This window comes from Pongo abelii, chromosome 3, assembly GCF_028885655.2.
Source record: "Pongo abelii isolate AG06213 chromosome 3, NHGRI_mPonAbe1-v2.0_pri, whole genome shotgun sequence".
Lineage (NCBI taxonomy): Eukaryota > Metazoa > Chordata > Mammalia > Primates > Hominidae > Pongo > Pongo abelii.
Genome location: NC_071988.2, coordinates 131,107,642 through 131,130,213, shown reverse-complemented (window position 1 = coordinate 131,130,213; position 22,572 = coordinate 131,107,642). Strand labels below are relative to the sequence as shown.

At 42.2% G+C, this 22,572-nt stretch overlaps 1 pseudogene; it reads left to right on the top strand.

Moving 5' to 3' along the window:
• LOC112133037 (RNA-binding motif protein, X chromosome-like) overlaps positions 1 to 22,572 on the top strand; it is an 89,480-nt pseudogene that overhangs the window by 42,976 nt on the left and 23,932 nt on the right.

Here is a 22,572-nt window from a genome sequence, read left to right as displayed (position 1 = left end):
TGTATATATACATCTACACACACATATATATAAAAATAACTCCATATATACAAATATATATTCATGTGTATTTTTTCCTGAACCATTTCAGAGAATGTTATTTTATTTTATTTTACTTTATTTTAAGAGACAGGATCTCACTGTGCTGCTCAGGCTGGTCTTGAACTCCTAGCCTCAAGCAGTCTTCCTGCCTGTACCCCACTTGTATCTAGGAAGAAACGAACTTGCTTTTGATTTTACAGGCTCATAGGCAAAAGGGACTTGCTTGTCTTAGATGAGACGTTGGACTGTGGACATTTGAGTTAATGCTGAAATAAGTTAAGACCTTGGGAGACTGTTGGGAAGGCATGACTGGTTTTGAAATGTGAGGACATGAGATTTGGGAGGGGCCAGGGACAAAATGATATGGTTTGGCTGTGCCCCTACCCAAATCTCATCTTGAATTGTAACTCCCATAATTTCCTCATGTTGGGGGAGGGACCCAATGGGAGATAATCAAATCATGGGAGGGGTTCTCTCATACTGTTCTTGTGGTAGTGAATAAGTCTCACGAGATCTGATGGTTTTATACGGAGAAACCCCTTTTGCTGGGTTCTCATTCTATTTTTTTGCCTGCTGCCATATATGTAAGATGTGACTTGCCCGTCCTTGCCTTCCGCCATGATTGTAAGGCCTCCCCAGCCATGTGGAACTGTAAGTCTACCTTATATTATGTCTAGCTCTGAGTAGACTAAAACATAAAAGAGAATGTTCATTGATTTAAGCTAGACAATACAGTATCATTGGATTGTGGATGTAATCAAAGTGTCAGTGATGAATTTTTCAAATCATCCTTTTTTAAAAAATAATACTATTCAAAGGTGGTCTGTAACCAAAACTTCTATACAGCATGTGGATATGTTGAATATATCATATATATTTATAGCTAGGTGGAACTAGAGATTATTTAGTGCATTGTACAGAACAAAAACTTTAGATGTACTGAACTTAGGAAATTTGACTGTGGTAGTCCACAGAAAGTCAAGAGTAGATTCCACATCCTCCTGATATCCTGATCCCTTGCCCAGTGTGCTCTTTCAATTCTGCCCCAAGTCATCAAAACTATGCTACCCACTGAAGCTGTCATCTAGATTCCTATTTGCGATTTGGTGATAATGCAATTTTCAATGTAGCTGATTAATCTCAATATCAAATGAAGATTTACTTGGAAAGTTTTTACTTTAAGGGCTACTACTTAACAAATGATACTAAAAATTAAGTAGCTCTTCTGTACCTCAAAACATTCTGCCAATAGAAAGCCCTCCATATCTCAATGAACAACTGTTTTAATACCTTCATTTCTGATGTTTAGATTCTTATATTTTAGTTATTGTTTTTAATTAGAAAAAAAGGAGTCTCCACTCATTATATTAATTTAGGAGCAATGCACTTCAAAGGAACGCAGATCCATTCCTCTCAGTTGTGACAAAACAAGGGAGAAAAGAGCTCTCTCTTTAATAGGAAGATGTGGCTGAAAGGTCTTCTGGTGTAGTGGGAAGCACAAGTGCTTTAGAGTCAGTCGAATGGAGTTTCAAATTCCCTATCAGTCAATATTTGCAGTATGGCTTGGGCACCTTAAGCAACCATTCTGAACTTCAGTTTCCTTATCTGTGTAATAGGAGTAATAATATCAATTATTTAACTCTCTCTGCTGCTGTAAGCACTTGCCCTTCTGGATGACAGAAAATGTATTTTAAAGTCTCTGATGTGGTGTCAATGCTCAATGGGCTATTTTAGCAATAATTTTCAGCTGGGTAATTGTCCAAGACCTGTGCTATGAGTAGATAGTCAGAAGCATCATTATAGGGTGAGGAAGCTGATCCTATCAGCTGGTGCTAAAAATCAGTCAAGACTGTTATAAACAGTCCATACAGTTAGTTACCTTTTAAATTTGCTTTGCTCCAGGTTTGGGACTAGCAGTTAGCAAGTGTTCCCCTCTTCTCCCTTACTTCTGTGACTGCTTAGTTGCATTAAAAAAACCCAAAAACCAAAACAAAAAACAAAAACAAAAACTTTCTTCACTCTTTAAAGTTGCCCTAGGTTTTCTATTTTCATAGGTTTCACCAGCATAAGAATGCTTTGGGTTAGGGGGTCCTTACAGCAGGACTTGTTCTGCACTCCCCTTGGGTGGCCAATGCTGTGATTATGTACCCCTTTCCTTTCTTAATTGAAAATGTGACTTAAGTGTCACTTGTATGTTAGTGAAACTAGACATGGTAAAGAGGCTTCTTGAAATGTAAAATGATCTTTATGCTTTTTGCTTTTGTATTAGTTTTCTCATCTCTAAAGCAAATTAAAATAAATTTCACAGTTTTTCATAGAAACATTTCTTCCCGGGTTAGAGTCAGTAATGTCAAGTTAGGCATGAATTACAAAGTTCTGAAAATGGGACCTATAATGAAAACTGCAACTCAACCATGTAAACACAACTTTGAACATGTGAAGCTATGATACAGATTCAGTCACTGCCTGAATAGATTTCTCTACTTTCAAGTCCCATGGAATTGTTCTTCTCTATCCTTCTTTTCCTGTCTAAACAGAAAATCTACCAATTGTATTAGCAGTTATCAGTATGAATCAGCTGCTTTTGAGCCTGATAATTTTCTTGGAAAAATGTTTTAACGGCTATTTGCCCAGCACATGACAATCATAGAACTGCTAATTTGGTCACCAGTCCAAATTAGGTTGGACTGGAAGGTCACCAGTCCAACCTCCCAGATGAAGTAGTCATTCCCTATTCAGTTTCTGAGAGATGGCTAACTAGGCTCTAGATCATTCAAAATGATAAAATAAGTCATTCTAAGGAAAAAGGTAAGTTTCTGTATTTTGGACTTTACAATCCTTTCTACCTCATTTTAATCATCATTTTCCAGAAACAGAAAATATAAAACGAAAGCAAATTGGACGCTGTATTATAAACATGCACATGGGCATGCACACCCTCACAGATGCTTAAATTATTAATTAAAAGTCTGGTGGTGAGACTGCTGAGCCTGATAATGAGGACTGGACATTTTACAAACAGCAGTCATGTGCTAGATGCAATGGCGTCTCACAGCCAGGTGTGATTTGTGTGCTCTAGCAGGGAGCTCTCAATCATAAGCCACACAGTGGTTCAGTCTCCTGGTATCTTTATTTCAGAAAGAGCCAGCAGGTGACAGGAAAGCTGTAACAGCTGAAAATAGAACCAGATATGATAGAAAGTACAAGTACATTTTCTGTGGCATATTGTAAGCTTTATTTCTTGGTAGTCTTATATAGTAGGAAATTTTGTTTTCTGCCTGTCTTTTTATCTATCCCTTGGGGAGACACTTTGATGATCAGTCCTGGTCTCATATTGAGCCTTCCAGCCAAAGACTACTGCTCATGTTGGGCTGCAGTTCCTGCTAGTGCCTCATTTCACACACAGATTGGTGTGTGAGGTGGAGGAATGACCACGGAGAGCCGGGAGTGAACAGCTGTCTGTCACATAGCAAACAGGGACGGCTGCCATCAAGGCCAAGCTGAAACACATGGCGGGCTGCAAGGCTTTCGGAGCTGCTGAAAATTGAATCCTTCCTTCTAGCTCCTGACCCTATCAAATCACAATGCAGGAGTTAAGAAATTCTTAAGAAATTAGAGTTCCTAATTTTTATTTTACTCCACACATTTGCTTCTGATTTTACTCATGGTAACCAAAAAAGACCTAAAAAGCAAAGAGATTAATGTTCTGAGAGGTTGAGAGCAAACGTCTCTACTGAAACCTCACTTGTGCTAACCAATAGGCACTCACAGAGTTCAGTTCTGTTTTCCACAGCTTGAGTCTTTCGGTGCCAACCTTTTGAATGAATGCTCTTATGCTATCTATTACTAACCATTGAGCCTACCTTATGGTTACTGTTTATTATATACCAGTGGGTCATAAAAATGAAAGATTAAGGTCACTATACATTTATTTGCCGTTGGAGATGACTTTAATAAAAACAAATTCAGTGGCTGCAGAAATGAAATGTTTAGTCATTCCTGAGTACTGATGTGGCCAGAGCAGCCTGTTTACCAGGTTTTAGACACTGACTACTTTCAGGACTCAAGAAATTCTAGCAGTTAATGCTTGTTTAGGGTTGTTCCACCTACTTAGCAGGGCGATTCTACCCATCAGCCACGGTTTATTGACAATCCTTTATGTGCCAAGCACTCTACTAGGTACTTTGGAGAATTACAAAAGAAGGCACACATAAAATTGTAAACTCCTCAAGAGGAATTCAACCAGAGAAACATAAATAAATAGATACCTGTAAATGTAAGTGACAAAATAAAAATCAGTTCTATTCCCTTGAGTGTACTCGGTGCCCTTAGTAATAGATGTGTTACTCCCATGCCATGGGCACTAGGAACAGATACTTTTAGGGGTTCAGGAAATAAAAATCTTATTAGTGTTTTTTCTCTCTTGTCCCCAGAATGGTAACTGTAGTGCCATAGTTTCACAATTCCTAATTAGTAAAGCATGCAACACAGTTTTGACTGAAAAACAGCAATGTTCTCAAGTATCAGAAATGATGCTTGAATTTGGCAAAGTAGTCAGTCCCAGTTATGTAGTGAACATGCTCTTTTTTGGAACTAAATGGCCAGGATAGCATGTGGGATTCTGAGGACAGACTTTGTGATGCCATGGATCTAAACTAGGCTTGTCAATTTAGTTAATTCACTTAAGAAACTCTGATTGAATGCCAACTACCTGCCCAATTCTGTTTTAGATTTGTGGGATTTAAAAATGAATAACAGAGAGGACTTTTTCTCAGTAAGTTCATAGTATGGGTGTATATGGGTGAAGGGGAGAAGCTTAGGTGGAGTGCAAGTAAGCAGAAAATTGTATTACCTTATGGCAATTGCTATAGTGATTTTTATTTTCTACTTTGATTTTGTAGTGGGGTTCAGAAGGTTGGCAACTGGCTTTTTGGATTAACACCTCTAGTAAAGTAAAGGAAAATCTACAGGTAATTAAAAATCAAATAAAAATTATTGACAGGCTCAGGGAAAATGCCAGCTTCAGCCCTGAGTGGCTACAGTCCCTCTTTAATAAATTCCCGTCTTCTTTATGGAATTGGTTAACCCCTTTATTAAGACCTCTCTTGCTTATTTGTCTTCTTGTATTGATATTTGGACCCTGTATACACAATACTATACCTCAAATTATTTCTTCTCGCCTAGAAGCAAACTCCAAATGGTCCTGTAAACTAACTACACATGGACATGCCATTCTTCGGAGGACCCTTAGATCCACCCCAGGAGGAGCCCTAGCTGCTGTTCCCCATTTGATGCCCCTTTTCAGCAGGAAGTAGCCAGAAGGAGTCATTGCCCAAAACCCCCTAACAGCAGTTAGTGTGGCATCTCCACATGGGAGAATGTTGTAGGAGTTATTAAGAAATTATTTTAGGCAGATAGGAAAAGGGGTCCTTGGGAAGTTTTCTTTTTTTTTGTTTGTTTGTTTTTTCTTTTTTGTTTTGAGATGGAGTTTTGCTCTTGTTGCCCAGGCTGGAGTGCAATGACACGATCTTGGCTCACCACAACCCCTGCCTCCCAGGTTCAAGTGATTCTCTTGCCTCAGCCTCCCGAGTAGCTGGGATTACAGGCATGCACCACACCCGGCTAATTTTGTATTTTTAGTAGAGACGGGGGTTTCTCCATGTTGGTCAGGCTGGTCTTGAACTCCCGACCTCAGGTGATCCGCCTGCCTCGGCCTCCCAAAGTGCTGGGATTACAGGTGTGAGCCACCGTGCCCAGCCTGAAGTTTTCCTTTTTTTAAAGCATCTCCACAAAAGTTTCTTGTAAAGCCCTGGCTCTAGAGCCAGGCCAGCAGCCCTTGATATGCAAAGGTCAGCCATTAGAAACTGGGTCCACCCAAACATGGCGATTCCAGCGGCCTTTTTCCCCTTTCCCCACGTTTCTGGCAACATGGCCGCCCCCACGTATCCCCACGTGTGTAGAACTTCATGGTGCCCTGCATTTGTATATTAAAAGGCTAGGGCGGGAAGGCCAGCTTTTTCGAGGGCTATGTGAATGACATGCCTAGTCAAACCAATCCCCTGGACCCTATGCAAATCAGACACCGCCTCCTGCAGCCTCTGTATATACACCTAGCTGGTATCTGTGGCAGGTGGGGTTCCCTCTCTCGGCTTTGGAGCCCCCCTCCCTCTGTGTCTGTACAGGGGAGCTTCTTCCTTCTCCCTTCCTTCTTGCCCCTTCTTGCCTGTTAAATTCGCCTCTCGTTAAATTAAAAAAAAAAAAAAAAAAAGAGGTTGGCAGCTGTGCTGCCACTAACATTTCTGAGGGTGGGGGGGATTTTGAGAGATGGTTCTGTTGCTGTGTATAAGCGTTGTGGGTCAGAGACCTAAGGAACAAAATAGAGTTATGTTGTCTCCTGGAATTCTAAAATTCTGGGGCAGTGATTTCTCAGGCATGACCATAAGGTGGAAGAGAGTCTGTAATAATCATTGCCAGTGCCTGGCCTATTTCCTTTCTGGCTTGTCATTGTAGTTCACTACTATTGCTGGCTTCTGACAACCTGATCAAGGTATCCTCTGGCAACACGGGCAGGCTGGGTAAGCCAGGAATCTAATGACCCCTTCCCAGACCTCCAGCCCCACCAGTAACTGATGGGAGGAGGTGTATGTGTCCCAGTTCTTTCACTTCTGTGGTGGGATAACTCTGAGACTTGACATGCAGAGTTCCAGAAAGCAATTAAGTTCCAGTTGCCCAGAGTGGGTGACACAGCCAGAGTGAAAACACATCTTAATTAGCTGACTTTTTTTCCTCGTGTCTCATTTCTTTATTCCTTCATTGGGATGACATCCAAATCAACTGCAGCACTCAAAACTTTGTTTCAGAATCTGCTCTAAGGGAACCCTGTCTTTGCAAACAATTGTTCACTGACATGCTGGCTGAAAACTAACTCAGCTGGTGGAAGTTTTTGGATGATCCTAGACAGCTGGTAAGGGTGGTCTTTATCAACCCCTCTTCTCAACCAATCCAGTTTTTTTCCTCTCCTGGGCCTAAATAAGATAAAGAATGCCCAAAGGTGAATGGCTGTAGATAAATATGTTTTCAGCCTTACCCATAGACTCCTGCTGACCTAGGCTGGTTTTCAGATTTGTTATATGTAATTGGGTAAATTCCATAATGTGTAAGTTTGCCTTCTTGGCTATAAATATAAATAGGTCTGGAGTGGGCCAGTCTATGAGTTGACTTAACATGAGGCATTCATTCATTCATTCATTCATTCATTCATTCAAAAAATACTTATTATGTGCCAAGCCCTATACTAGGCATTGTGAATGTAGCATTAAACAAGGTAGATTTAAACCCATCCTTTATTAGGCTTTGAATGCAAAGCTTATAGAGATGGCAAAAATGAAATTGTTACAGGATTCTTGGGGTGTCACTTCACCAGCTGGAAACCTCTGTGGCCAGCTGTGCCTTTGCCTGAGATTTGCTCAGGCCCACTGGGCCCACTCAGCCTGGAAGGCTGTGCTTGGCTCATGTTACTGGCCTGGATCCCATGCCTGCCAAGGACGAGTGGAGTGGTGAGAGGTATGTGAGGGAGCAAGTGTGGGGTCTGGTCACTGCACACAGCCAGGCATACTGGCTGCGGTGAGGCGGGCAGCTTCAGGTGCCAGCATGAACGCCAGCTCCCTGTGAGGCTGTGGCTGGACTGGGCACCCTGCAAGCAGCTTCCATGGCTGGCACGGGGGAACATGGTGGCACCTGGAAGGTTGAGCGAGGCTTTGGCTGGACGGGGCATCCTGCAGGCAGCTTCCATGGCTGGCATGGGGCAACACGGTGGTGCCTGGAAGGTTGGAGATGTCAGGAACTGCAGAGCCCCAAAGAGAGTGTCACAGCTCTGACTTGGGGAGCTCCTAGGTCTGGGCTTTCTGAAGGGCTGCAGCTTTTCTCTTTTTTTTGTTACCCGCAATATGGTGAGCAAGGGGAATGTTTCAGCCCTGTCTGTGTTACAGCTCTTTCATCCCTGCCATTCAGTGGGTCTCGCATTCTTGTCTTGCACCCAGGAAGAATGAGGTATGTGGACAAGTTGGAGGGTGAGCAAGGTGAAGAGGAGCTTTATTGAGCAATGGAACAGCTCAGAGGAGACTCACAGTGGGTAGCTGCTCTCTATAGCCAGGGTGTCCTGACTAGTGTTCAGCACTTAACAGAGAGGAAACCCTGGAGTGGGCAGCTCCTCTCTGCATCTGGCTATCCCAATGTCTCCTGATTCTGGGGTTTTTATGGGCTTCATAAGGGAGGAAGTGCATGCTGATTGGTCCATGGGTGGCCATGAGCAGGCCAGAAAAAGCACTATAAGTTCCCATTTCTGTCCTTGGGCTGGCAGCCTGGCCCCCAAAATTCAGGCCTTCCCTGGCTTGAAGGTGGGGCTTCACTGGGGACCCATCCCTTTTCATCCAGGAGCCTGTCTGCCTTCTGCTGCCGTTCATGGTGCCCAGGCTGTTCATGCCAAGGGGTGCCTGCAGGCCTATGCCAAGCTGCCCTTACCCCCGACTCAGTCTCCCTCTCATGCTCGTTGGTGCCCAAAGTCCAGAGTGGGCCGAGGTGGAAGGAAGCTGGCATGTTAGTGCTGCTCCAAGCATGCACACACGCTGCAGAGAGATTGTCCAGATTGTCACAGCACCCAGGCTCAGCCTCAACTTCGCTCTGAGATTGAAGTGGGTGCCGGGAGCAGGGAGAGGCCAGGCAGCAGGAGCAGGCATTTCTGAGCCTGTGGGGGTAGGGGGTCTTCCTGGGCCCCCAACAGTACAGAGATGCCCCGGTCCACAGCCATGACTTGGGTGGCTGCAGCTGCACCTGGGAGGGCGGAGTTCCTGCCTGCTTCCAGACTCCAAGAGCACAGGGAGACCTGGGTCTGAAGCCATAGCTGGGAGGCTGCAGCTGTGCCCAGGGAGTGTGAAGCTCCTGCCCTGCCAACACAGAAGGGGGTGGGGCTTCCACCTGTTCCCAGCTCCCACCGGCTGCATGAAGTGCACAGCCCCAGCTGTACCTCCCACACTGCAGCCAGCGTCATGACAGTGGCCACTCTGGATGGGCTGCTGCTGCCATCAAAATGGTGGCAGAAGCTGGGAGGTATACAATAGTTACATTACATGGAAATGCAGAAGCTATGAGAAAAGGAGAGTGGAGACCATTTGGTAGTAGAAGGAGAAGCTGAGAGAGACATTAATAGAGGCAGAGATGAAGACTTGCAAGGTCATGGTAATGTTACACACTAGATTTTTGGGACCCATGAAACTGCTGATGAGATGGCAGCAAAGTAACTGGGTTGTAAAAGCTTCACTGGGTTCCAAGGATAACCCAATTTCCAAACTCCATTCCGTGAGCTGCCTCTGCTTTAGGTACGGTTCATCTATGTCTTTGGGATCTGAGATTCTGGTTTCTTATTTTCTGATGTATTATAATTGTTATTATTTTTACAACAGAACTTCATTAGTTAAGGAACCTGTGAGTGAATTCTTTTTCATTTTATAGCTGATTAATACAGAACTGTGAACATGAAATTTAATTCTCGCTTTTAACGGATAATGAAACTGAAGCCCAATGAGGCAAAGTGATTTTCTGTTGAAGTAAAAACTCTGACTCCAAATTCACAGCATTTTATATCTATCAGAACAAATAATAGTAACCTCACTTACTGTGAAGAGGCCCAGAAACAAGGCAATCTTAGAATAGCCAGCATCCTAAAACTGGCATTTCATGTAGTTTTCAGAGTTTCATAAAAATCCTGTACGTTTCACTAAATTTTCACTGGTTCAATTCATATTTATCAGTGCAATCCTCCAATCATTCTTTTTGTTTTTGGTTTGTTTTGTGTTATCCTACATACATTTAAGTCAGTAGTATCAGGTTCACCTGGGAAATTGTCAGAGATGTAAATTAACAAGCCCCATCCAAAACCTACTAAATCAGAAATTCAAGGTTTGGAGTTGAGCAGTTTGTTTTGATGAGCTCTTCAGATAATTCTGATGGCATGCTAAAGTTTGAGAGTCTTTGCTTTAGGCTAAGAAAATGTCTGGATCCACTTGTAGCAAATATTTCCCTATAAAAAAGTTTTTAAAGAAGAAACAGTATATTATCTTAAAAATTAATCTCTCTGATGCTTTTTAGGCCTATTTTTGCTGGGTTGTTTGTTTGTTTGTTTGTTTGTTTGTTTGTTTTGAGACGGAGTCTCTCTCTGTCGCCCAGGCTGGAGTGCAGTGGCATGATCTCGGCTCACTGCAAGCTCCGCCTCGCGGGTTCAGGCCATTCTCCTGCCTCAGCCTCCCGAGTAGCTGGGACTACAGGCGCCCGTCACCACGCCCGGCTAATTTTTTGTATATTTAGTAGAGACGGGGTTTCACCGTGTTAGCCAGGATGGTCTCGATCTCCTGACCTTGTGATCCGCCCGCCTCAAGCCTCCCAAAGTGCTGGGATTACAGGCGTGAGCCACCCCACCCGGCCTGTTTTTGCTGTTTTTATTGTTAATGATGATGATGATGATGTGTGTTTGTATCTGTGCGTTTTTCAGTTGTAGGTACATGAAATCCACTGGTGTGCTGGTAAATGTTTAATAACCAGTCCTCTGGAAAGGAGAAAGTTGAAGACCCCATTTATACATTTGCTCATTTCTGTGTTGTAAATACTCTGAAGATAGCTGATTTCGAGCTATCAACATATTACTGAAGATGGAGCTGGGAAGAGGTGAGCATAAGTGACACTCAAAAGTCAGTACTGGCTGCACTCATTACTTTGGATTCCATAAATTTAAGCATAAAGTTTGAGATCTAGTTGTTATACTTAAATGTTAGCTGAATGAATTGTGGACGAGTAAACTAAGACTATGGGACTGGAATTTTATTTTTTGGGTAGGGAAAAATTTAGTGTGAATAAAGACTTTAACATCTCAGAGTATTCTTCCTGGATTTTAGCTAACGTCACAAAAGTAACAACAGAAAGAAAATTAAGAATGCATTTATTGAGAATGTATTCTTTAAATAGCACTCTTTATTACATACTGTAACAAATCAGGCTATTTAAACACAAGCTGTTTTCAGCATAGCACTTTATGGCAATAAAACACTTTGCAAATCAATTTTATTGTTCCTCTCTGCAACCTCAAGAGGTAATAGATATGAGTTCCCTATTTTTACAGATGAAGAAAGTAAGGCACAAAGAGATCTTCAAACTTTCACATAGTGTGTTAATAGAAAAACTGGGATTAAGACTTGAGTCCTGGAATTTCCCAGTCATAGTTTATTAGGTTATGTTTTCTGAAATGTGCATAATTTAAAATGAGACTTTAATTGGCTTTGGTCTGCAGGGGTGGCTATGCTTTCTATTGGTACAGTGTTGCAGACCTGAGCTACATTATGATGCTTGTCCTGTCCCTTCTTGCCAGCCTTGATCTGTCCAGAGTCTTTGCTGAGAAGGGCCCTTAAAGGGCCATGGTTTTTATAGGATTCCTAAAATCATTCGTCCCCCAAACCACAGCTGCTTGGATTAGAGGTGAACACCAGACCCAGGGGTGACCGATCAATAGATTGGCCTGTGGCCTAAACATAACAGGACTGTCATACTCCTCTCCAGAATTTGGAATAACAAAGAATGAGAAAATTAGTGTGGGAGCTGCAAGGTAAAAATCATGATGTAAAGATATGCTGGAAAGGCCAGGGTGGACTGTGGTTAACTAAAATCACGAGAGCAGAAATTACTAGTAAGTAGAAAGTTTGACTTAGAGAACAGAGAATGATTATATAAGGAAGCAAGTCATTAGAGTAAGAAAAATAAATAAATATTCAGGAAAACTAAATAGACACCATGAGAGACAAACCATGTAGCAACTGATAGCTGGTGGAGACAAAGCAGCCAGTTCTTAGGGCTGCTCCTGTGACTGGCGGCTTTCCAGCTTCTATCCATGTATATATGTACAAGTTCTGCTGCACAAAACAGGAACTCTGCATTAGTGACTTAGCCCAAAGGGGGTTTGTAGTCTTCACATAACAAGAAGTCTGCAGGCAGGCGGCTCAGGGCTGGAGCAGCAGCTCCACAACATCAAAAACACACCAAGGTGTGCTAGCTTTCCACGTCACCATCCTGGACAAGCAGCTTTTCTCCTCATATTTGCCATCTCACAGCCTCCATCTTCACATCTATTTCCATGAGAGAAGAAATGATGAAGATAAATGTGTTTTCCATGTATAAGTATCAGAAATGCAAAACTTCTCCCCAAAATCCTGCTTTTTTTCTCATTACCTAAACAGTGACATGGACTCTTTGCAACAAAAACTTTTTTTTTTTTTTTTTTTTGAGACAGAGTCTCACCCTGTCGCCAGGGCTGGAATGCAGTGGCATGATCTTGGCTCATTGCAACCTCCGTCTCCTGGTTTCAAGCGATTCTCCTGCCTCAGCCTCTCGGGTAGCTGGGATTACAGGCACCTGCCATTATGCCCAGCAATTTTTTTGTATTTTTAGTAGAGATGGGGTTTCACCATGTTGGCCAGGCTGGTCTTGAACTCCTGACCTCATGATTCACCCGCCTTGGAGACTCCCAAAGTGCTGGGATTACAGGTGTGAGCCACTGCGCCCGGCCAAGCAAAACTTTAAGAAATATAAACCCTTCTCCTTTTTCTGTTTTTAGCTTAGCACATTGTTGCCCAGGACAAAATTGGGAGTCCAGGGCTGGGTGCGGTGGCTCACACCTGTAATCTCAGCACTTTGGGAGGCCAAGGCAGGTGGATCATGAGGTCAGGGGTTCAAGACCAGCCTGGCTAAGATGGTGAAACCCCATCTCTACTAAAAATACAAAAATAGCCACACATGGTGGCATGCACCTGTAATCCCAGCTGCTCAGGAGGCTGAGGCAGGAGAATTGCTTGAACTTGGGAGGCAGAGGTTGCAGTGAGCCAAAATCGCACCACTGTACTCCAGCATGGGTGACAGAGTGAGACTCCATCTCAAAAAAATAAAATAAAATAAAATAAAATAAAAAAGAAAGAAAGAAAATTGGGAGTCCAGTTAGTAAGAAGAAGGGAAAGACTGGTGAAGCAACTAGCACTGCCTTCCCAGCATACTTGTACCTAGACCCCCACTGCTTGAGGAACTCGTGTGCATCTTGAAATAAATTTTCAAGATTGGAGGTAAGAGGTATGTGGTTGTTCCAGGAAAGGTAGTCTGGTCATCAGTCATCATAATTCTGCTGTCTCCGACTTTGAGCAAATATAGCTGGCCCACCCAGAAGAGTGCTATCTTGTTTTAAAGTATTTGGGGGAAAAAATCCAAAACATTAACTGCTAATAGCAAATATGGATTTGTTAACAAGTTGTGCCACACTAACTTTATAAAACATTTTAAAAAATTACACTTAGAGGTGAGGAAATGCTGTGGATACTGAACGTCTTGGTTTTGGCAAGGCAGTTAATAAACCCTCTTGATGTCACTGAAAAAAGATGGAGATATTTAATTTCATGGTGGTAGAGTTATCTAAACAAAAAGCTGGTTACATGTATTTACGAAGCTTGATGTTGACAAATAAATTGTTAATCCAACAAGAAGTCTTTAGAGGTGAACCAAGAGAACCTGCCCTTGACTTTGTCCTGTTCAATATTTCTGTTCAATATTTCCTGTTCATATTTCCTGTTCAATAGGAAGAAGAGAGTTGGAAGAATGGCTTTTAATGATGAGTGATGGAATAAAAATATATGAGCAGAATGGCCTTAGGTTGAAAAGACTCAGTAACACAAATACAGCAGAGAGAGGATCTGGTTTAATATCAGTTCAAGGGAGAAAAAACAAAAAGGACTCCATTCAAAATCAACTGTGATGATGCATGGCTTGCTTGCCCCTCTCTCCCTTTATCTTACTCACTTAGCAAATCCCCAACCCATGTGAAATCCAATCCTTACTGTCCCACACCTGCACTTGTGCAGCTGCAAATGGCAGGAGAGAAACACAACCGCACGAGAAGTCCTCACTTTAAATTTATGACCAAATAGGCCCTTAATGCTGCCACTCGTAGAAACATATAAACGCTCCTGGTTGCATTAGGACTTTTCCTCATTTTGCTCTCCTAAGTGAATATTTCACACAACCTCCTCTCTCCTCAATTCCTCAGCATCTCCTCCGTTATCCTCCTTCTAAGCTGATGCTCCTGCTTTCTGCTTAACTGAGAAAACTGAAGTGATCATATCAGAAGTTGCATGGATTCTGCATCACCACTGCATCTGCTCACCGCTCAGCAACTCCACCCACAGGTACCCCTTCTTGCCTGTGACAGAACTATTTCAAGCACATACCTCTATTTGTGGAGGCACCTTTCTTGCCCCCACAGAGACATTGCTTGAGCAATTCTCCCCTTCCTCTCCTACATCATCAATTGTTCCCTCTCTGTTAAGTAATTCCCATTAGCATTGAAACATGCAATTCTTACTCCTTGAATTATTTCCAGTCCTGTGTGACTCTGGGAATTGTTTCTTGCTCCTTGTCTGTGTTTCTCTCCTGGGCCTTGGGGAGTTTCTTCAGCTGAAGCCCCTCTACAGGGAACCCCAGCAGCCCTCCAGAGCTCTTTCTCTGAGTAGTCCTCTTTGCTGTGCTATTCTTCTGCTTTGTGAATTCTTGCACTGCCTTGTTCTCCCTGAATTCTCAACTCTGTCCCTCACCTCGGGGCACTCTGTTTGGTTTCCCCCGCTGCACAGTGTGGCTGGAATCTCTATGCAGTTCGCTGGGCAGTCATATGGAGCACCTCATTTGTTTCCTGGCTCTCAGGGCTGTGTGTTTTCCACTGACTGAAAATTCTTTGTTTCATGAATTTTGTCCAGTTTTTCAGGTGTTTAAGGTGGGAGGGTAAATTCAGTCTCTAGTGCTTCATCATGACTGGACACAGTCTTTTCATTCTTCTTAAGCCCACTTCAGTGAGATTTTTTGCTTCCAGCATGTCCTCGGAATCTCTCTTGTCTGTGTCAGCCCTGATTTTCGGTGGTTTAATCCAATGCTCAGTTCTCACTTTACTGGCCCTGCCAGCCACATTTGATACATTTGATTGTGCTTTTGTACTACATACGTTTTCTTCATGTGGCTTTCGAGGCCCATTTCTTTAGACCCAGAATCGGACCATTCCTCATCCCCTCCACTGCCACCACCCTGGTCTAGTCACCATTGTCTTTCTCCTACAATATGGCAAGAATCTACTTTGCTTTCCCCTCAGCCTGCAGGAGGTGGGGAGAGGAAAGATATTCAAGTCTTTTCTCAAACTAGCATCCAGAGTGACCCATTTAAAATACAAGTCAGATCATCCCCTTCCTTATTCAAATCCCTGCAGGGGCTGTAGATTTCCCTCAGATAGAAACCCACCAGCTCCAAGGGTCTGCTGCTCACCTTTCTGATTTCCTCTCTTACTGCTGCCCCACCGACTCACTGGGCTTCAGCTACAATGGACTCTTTTTGTTCCCAGAACATGCCACGTGGGTCCCACCATAGCATTTGTGCACTGTTGAAACATTCTTTTTCTTGGAGTACCTGTAGTTAACTCCCTTGCTTCAAATCATTGCTCAGATATCGCCTTCTCATTGAGGACTACCCTGATGAATTGATTTAATACAGCACCTTTCCTAACCCTCCAAGTCTCCCATCTCTCTACATACTCACAGCAGGAACATGACAGATACTTGTTGAATGGAAGAATAAACAAGGGCAGCAAAGAAAAATCAAATATGATTTTAGATTCCTTTAGTAGAATTACAATTTCCAAGCAAGAAATGTATAGTCTCACTGTACTCTGGAGTAATGGTAATAGTTAAAAATTTTCAGTAATTACTATGTGCTCTGTATATATCATTATACCATTAAATATTCACAGCAGTATGATAAGGTAGGTTTTCTGTTTTGTTGGTGAAGAAAATGAGACAGAAAGGTTTAATAAATTTCCCCATTCACACAGCTAAGAACTGGTAGAACCGTGATTCAAACCCAGACAATTGACTACAGAACCCAAATCTACTATTTTAAGCGACTACTTCTCTGTCACAAGAAGTTTATGCAGAACTCGGATGACCACCTCTTGGGTATAAAGGTCTTCCGTTGGAAGTTTAGACTTGCATTCTACCTGGCAGATTCTGTGATTCACCTGCCCTTTACCTGGTGGCCCATTTAGATGCCAGTGGCAGTGCAAGGAAGGGGCCGCTGAGACCAGAACTGCTCACCAGTGTGGGAAAGAGAAGCAGCCCACTCCCATTCCCACCCCCTCCATTTTACAGATACCCTGGAGATGGGGGAGAGACCATTTCTGTTTCCTAAATGGATGTGTTCCCGATAGGAATGCAGTGAGATTAAACTCACAGCACGTTGTATTTTGCCTTAGTTGGAAGCAGAGCATATATTAACTGGACTCATGGAAAACTTGTCATTGCTCAAACTGGAGGAAGTCTGATTAGACAAATCATGTAGCTTAATTTGAAAAGAACTCAAGGAAACACATCTGACTAAATGAATCAAAAGAGGATATCTCTGGGCGGGTGCAGGGGCTCACACCTGTAATCCAAGCACTTAGGGAGGCCTAGGTGGGCAGATCACTTGAGATCAGGAGTTCAAGACCAACCTGGCCAACATGGTGAAACCCTGTCTGTACTAAAAATACAAAAATTAGCTGGGTGTGGTGGCCTGTGCCTGTAGTCCCAGCTACTCAGGAGTCTGAGGCATGGGGACAGTTTGCACCTCGGAGGCGGAGGTTGCAGTGAGCTGAGATTGCGCCACTACACTCCAGCCTGGGCGAAAGAGCAAGACTCCGTCTCAAAAAAAAAAAAAAAAAAACAAAAAGGACATGTCTGTAGGGTGAGTGGGTAGGAAAGGGTTTGAGGATAGTGGTGGTGCAAGACTGGAAGCTGAGAAAAACAAACTCCAAGTTTGCCCACTTCACACATTTTCCAGAGCCCTGGAACTGTTTTATTCCTTATTCTTGGTCTGAGTGGCTCCTTGGAAGTGGGAGGCGGCATGTCACAGCCTGCAGTCTGTTTGGGCACCAGTCTGATCTCCATTCACATCCTGTCTATTCCACTTACTAGCTGTGAGACTGTGAAATAGACGGTTCAGCACATTGATTAACACCTGCCTTAAAGGGCTGTTTGCAGGATGACACGGACAAAGCCAAGGTGATTTTGTTGCTCAAAAGTGTTAGCTCCCTTCCTTCTTTCAATCCAGGGAAGATCATCTTCTAAGGTCACACCACTCAAAAGGCGATTTGCCCACCAGGCATGGTGGCTCACACCTGTAATCCCAGCACTTTGGGAAGCCAAGGTGGGTAGATCACTTGAGGTCAGGAGTTTGTGACCAGCCTGGCTAACATGGTGAAACCCCTTCTCTACTGAAAATACAAAAATACAAAAATTAGCTGGGTGTGGTGGCAGGTGCCTGTAATCCCAGCTACTTGGGAGGCTGAGACAGGAGAATCTCTTGAACCCAGGAGGCAGAGGTTGCAGTGAGCTGAGATCGCACCACTGCACTCCAGCCTGGGCAACAGAGCGAGACTCTGTCTCAAAAAAATAAAAAAGGCAATTTGCAGACTGTTGCTAGTCCAGGAACTGTTACTGGTTGAAGATGAGATAAGCAACTTGAGCCAAGCTGTAAACAGGCACACTACTTCTTTCATGTATAAAGTCCACCAAAATGATAATAATAATAATAATGTCAGCTAATCTGGACGGTGTGTTTAGTGACCTAGTTGTTATATTCTGGTTGCAAGCGCCTTATCTCATTGTAGACCAGTAATGAACATTTCATGAACAAGCACTTTGAGTAGCACTGTATCTAGAGATGCTGTAATAAAGACTAAGGACAGAGCAACTAGCTCCTGAAGACAGAACTGTCGAGGTTCAAATGCTGATTCCACTGCTTAGTAATTCTGGGCAAGTTATTTACCTCCCTGTGCCTCAGTAACCTCATCTGTAGTGTGAGCATATTAATAGTACCTCTGAGTTAATATATATGACACCTTTAGAACAGAGCCTGGCGTAAAGTAAGTACCATTAAAATGATGCTATTACTATTATTATTATTATGGAAACTTTAAAGGATTTGGGCTTATAGGGACTGACGCAGTTTGCTTTCACTCTACTATAGATTATGAACCCTCTTGTGGATCTTTATTTTTTTGTGCCCTTCCCTTCCCTTCCCTTCCCTTTCTTCCTTCCTTTTCTTCCTCTTCTTCCTCCTCCTGTCCTACCCCTCTCTTTCTCCTCTTGAAATAAATGACATCATGACTTTTCTGGTATTTTACTACCACTAAAGTTATAGTGAGCCCTTGGTGAATTCACTCATCAATGTTAACATTTTGGAAACTTGGCTTGTAGTGGATTGTGACTTAAAGTACAAGTCCCAGGTTTGAAGATCTCTACATCAATTTTTCAGAGGAGGGCTGGGCAAGGTGGCTCATACCTGTAATCCCAGCAATTTTAGAAGCCAAAGTGGAAGGATAGCTTGAGGCCATGAGTTCAACACCAGCCTTGGCAACGAAGTGAGACTGTCTCATAAAAAATAAAAATAGAAAACCCAAAAAACAGACTTAGCTGCTCATGGTGGTGTGCACCTGTAGTCCCAGCTACCTGGGAGGCTGAGGCAGAAGGATCACTTGAGCTTGAGGAGGTCGAGGCTGCGGTGAGCCAAGATTGTGCCACCACACTCCACCATGGGTGACAGAGTGAGACCTTGTCTCAAAAGATTTATATTTTCTGAACTGTAGTGTATGAAGTACACAATAGCACCCTGTTGATTGGAATGGTGATCTCTGTTCCGTTGATGCAGCTCATCTTGACACTTGCTCTTTCTACCCACATAAAAACCACTAATCTTTTGTGAGTTGGTTCTAAGAATAATTGATACATTGTCACATTTGTGAAATGGTAACATAGGAATAAAAGGTTAAGCACTTCTGTTAAAAAGTAGATAATAGGAGGATAAGTTTAATCCTGTAGTGTTTCAGGGCAGTGAGAACACATAGCCATTTGTGCCTGTGTACATTTCTGCTAGATATTTCAACTTGTTAATTCCATACTCTATTACATTCAAGGTCAGCTTTGAATAATATCCATTTTTTCCCAGATAGTCAGTTTCTTAGACAATCTGTTTTTATATAGTGTCCTTTCAAAACAGCACTTCAACTATTTACTTGGTTTGGTTTGTTTTTTTCTGTGTGTGTCCCACTTGGATGACATTGTTCTAAGTTTTAATTCTTTCTTGTTTGCACCAAGTAAATACATGAAGAATCAGCATTGCACTATTGGTGGAATTATTTGTAAAATAAGAGAGAGCATTAACCATCTAGATGTCTTCTCTCCACATACATCTTTTTTATCTCATATAAGACAGAGACTTAATTTTGGGGAGTTTCCGAAGTATGTAGATTCTTATAATGATATCACTAGCAGTCATAATAGACATCATCAAGCCATCTTCGTGGTGGCTTTTTATATATTTGTAGAAAAGATAGAATAATCAGTTCATAAAATAGGTACTTTATGCTACTGATGAATGTGCATTGTAGGGTTGTGTCCAATCTTGCCCTTCACACTCATCCTTTACTGGTCTTATAGATCTGACTTTCAAGTTTTAGAAGTTGACAGAAAGTTATTGGAATAGAGTTTACTGGTTTTTGAAATAGGCTCTGCTGGCTTCTCATCAATTTTAGCTTTTATGATGCTATGAGCATAATCACTAAGCAACTAAGTAAATTTTGAGAGTCTGCTTATTGGACTCTAAAATCATATATTTTTAGGATTTCTGCTAATATTCCCAAATTAACAGAACCTAGACCGCTTGAGAAGCAAAACAAAACAATTTGAATGATAAAGTAGTAGAGTGTTAGGCAAACATACTCATTTGGAAACTGGGTCTCAATTTCTATTCATGGTCTTCAAAAAAGATTCAGATGAAGCCGAGGAATGAAGTACAAATAGTCCTTTTGTGTAAACTATGTTTTTTTCTATGTGTGAAATGAAGATAGTGCTTGCCTACTAATTGAAAAGTGCTTTGAGTCTTTCTTATTGTAGGTATCGTAGGTGTATATATCATCCAATGGAGAACTAAGATAATTGAGGCACGACAGTAAAGAAACAGTAAACAATAAAGAAAATGTTGGCTGTGTTCTCAGGGAAACAATCTGGCTTGGCTCTCTACCACAATTACACCTACAGGGCAATTTGTTGATTCCTTTCTCTCCTACATGTCTCCCCGCAAGTTCAATCTGTCTTCCAGTCCTAAGGTATCACCACATCCGTTTTCTTGAATCCGTTCCCTTTGTTCCTCCTCACGTTTGCACCTTGGTCTAGGTCATCATTATCTCCAGCCTGGATTCATGGGCAATGGCTTCTAACTGGTCTCTGTGACTACTCCTTGCTCCATATTGAGGAAAGAGGACTCTTACAAAATGCACATCTGATGGTGATACTGCCTTGCTTACATCCCCACAGCACCTTCTCATTGTCTTCAGGGTAAAGCCCAAATTCCTTAATGTGCTTAAAGTGCCCTCCCTGACCTTGCCACTACCCGTTCCTCCAACATCACCATTAACCACTTTTCCTCTTCCCCTCGAGTTCTTTTTACCTTTTCAAAGCAACTGCACGTTTTAATGTTTCGTTTCCTCTAACAGGAACATTCTGCTCCCACTTTTCACCTGCTATACTATCTCTCAGGTCGCAAAGATGCTGCTTTATCAGTGTCACAACCTTGGATTGGTTAGATTCCTTGTTATAATGTTTTTTGAAAGTTTGTTTTCTTTACTAGACTATAAGCTTCGTGAGGACCAGGCTATGTTTGTCTTTTTAGCTCCTATGTTCTTAGTATCTAATCCAGTGTCTGACACATCAGAGGTGTTTAATAAATATTTGTTAAACAAATGAGTGAAGTGATTAGCACATTGCCTGGCATAGAGTAAGCATTTAATGAATGGCAGCTATCTGCCTCTATATCTATTGATTCACACACACACACACACAGGTGGCACAGTCAACATTAAGAAAATAATATTGCTGTATATGATAACAGATGTACAATGAAGACTGTGATAGGAAGGATATAGCCTACTTGTTTATTGAAATTATTGAAAGTGTATAAATTGGCTCTCCACCCAAATTGGAAAATAATATTATAAATAAACATGTTTCAGTACTGCTGAGACTTAAAGTTAAATGAGCTTTCTGTGCAGTAGAGGTGGTAGAAAAGTACATGTGTAGTGAAATTTTAGTAGCCCATATTATTTGAACATATGCCGAGGTTATGGTGAGCAAATGTTGAAGTTATTCCTGTTTGACACGTATGTTTGGTGCTGAGTGCTCACATCGTGCCTGGGTACGGTGTATATTTTAAAAGTAGATGTGGTGCCTTGCCAAGTGGAGCTGCACGTTCTGATTTAGAAAGGGCTACCACAGGTTTAGGTTTTATGTTGGAACTTCGTGGCATTAAAGGTGAAGGAGACGGTGAAGTGAGAGGCATGAGGAGTGTGAAGTGAGGGGAGTAACTGAAGGGAAGGAACCTTCAGTTGCTGGCTTCCAGTTGCTCCTTCCTCTCCAAAGGAAACAGTAGCACGCCTGAGGGAAAGCAAATTAGGGAGTTAGGAAATTGCAGCCTGTGATATTTGCGTCACCTTCCACGATTGAAATGTTGAGAACTGGAAAGTGACTTTCCTAGCTGATTTCTCATTGATAAGCTCTGTTTCAAGAATAGCTAAGCTATGTTGAGTCAATGAAGGTAATTGCTTTCACTTACTATTTTCTGATTTCAGTGTTGGCAGGACAAGATATATGCCCAGGAGGCTCTATAAGTCTGCAATGTTTTCCTTAAGGCATATCCACTTTTAAGCTCTCAAATATAGAAAAATATGTTTCATTTCTTAAAAGTTAAAATTAATAGCTTGAAAGATCAGCATATATACAGATTGGATAAATATCATTATTCAGCCATTCTCTCTAGCTCAATCAGAATCTGTTAATTGGATGCCATCTTTAACAATTTCACTCTACACAGGGGAGTATGGTTGACTGGGCTCTGTTAAATATCTGTTTCCCACAACTCTGTGTAATATTAATTCTGTGTTAATGTGTGTGATATATATTTCTGTAGTCTCTCTTTTGACTCTTTTTTTTTTTTTTGAGACAGAGTCTCACTCTGTCTCCCAGGCTGGAGAGCAGAGGCATGAAATGGCTCACTGTAGCCTCAACCTCCTGGGCTCAAGTGATCCTCCCGCTTAGCCTTCCAAGTAGCTGGGACTATAGGTGCACGCCACCACGTCCAGCTAATTTTTTAATTTTTTTTTTTTTGGAGAGACAAGGTCTTGGATCTTGCTATGTTGCCCAGGCTGGTCTCAAAATACTGAGCTCAAGTGATCTGCCCGCCTTGGCCTCTCAAAGTGCTAGAATTATAGGCATGAGCCACCGTGCCTGGCTTTTGGCTCTAACTGTTCTCTTTTATTCTATTCATTCCAGTGGCATGGTACACTATCTTTTTTACATCTAGATTGAGCATTTTCAGTCTGTATGA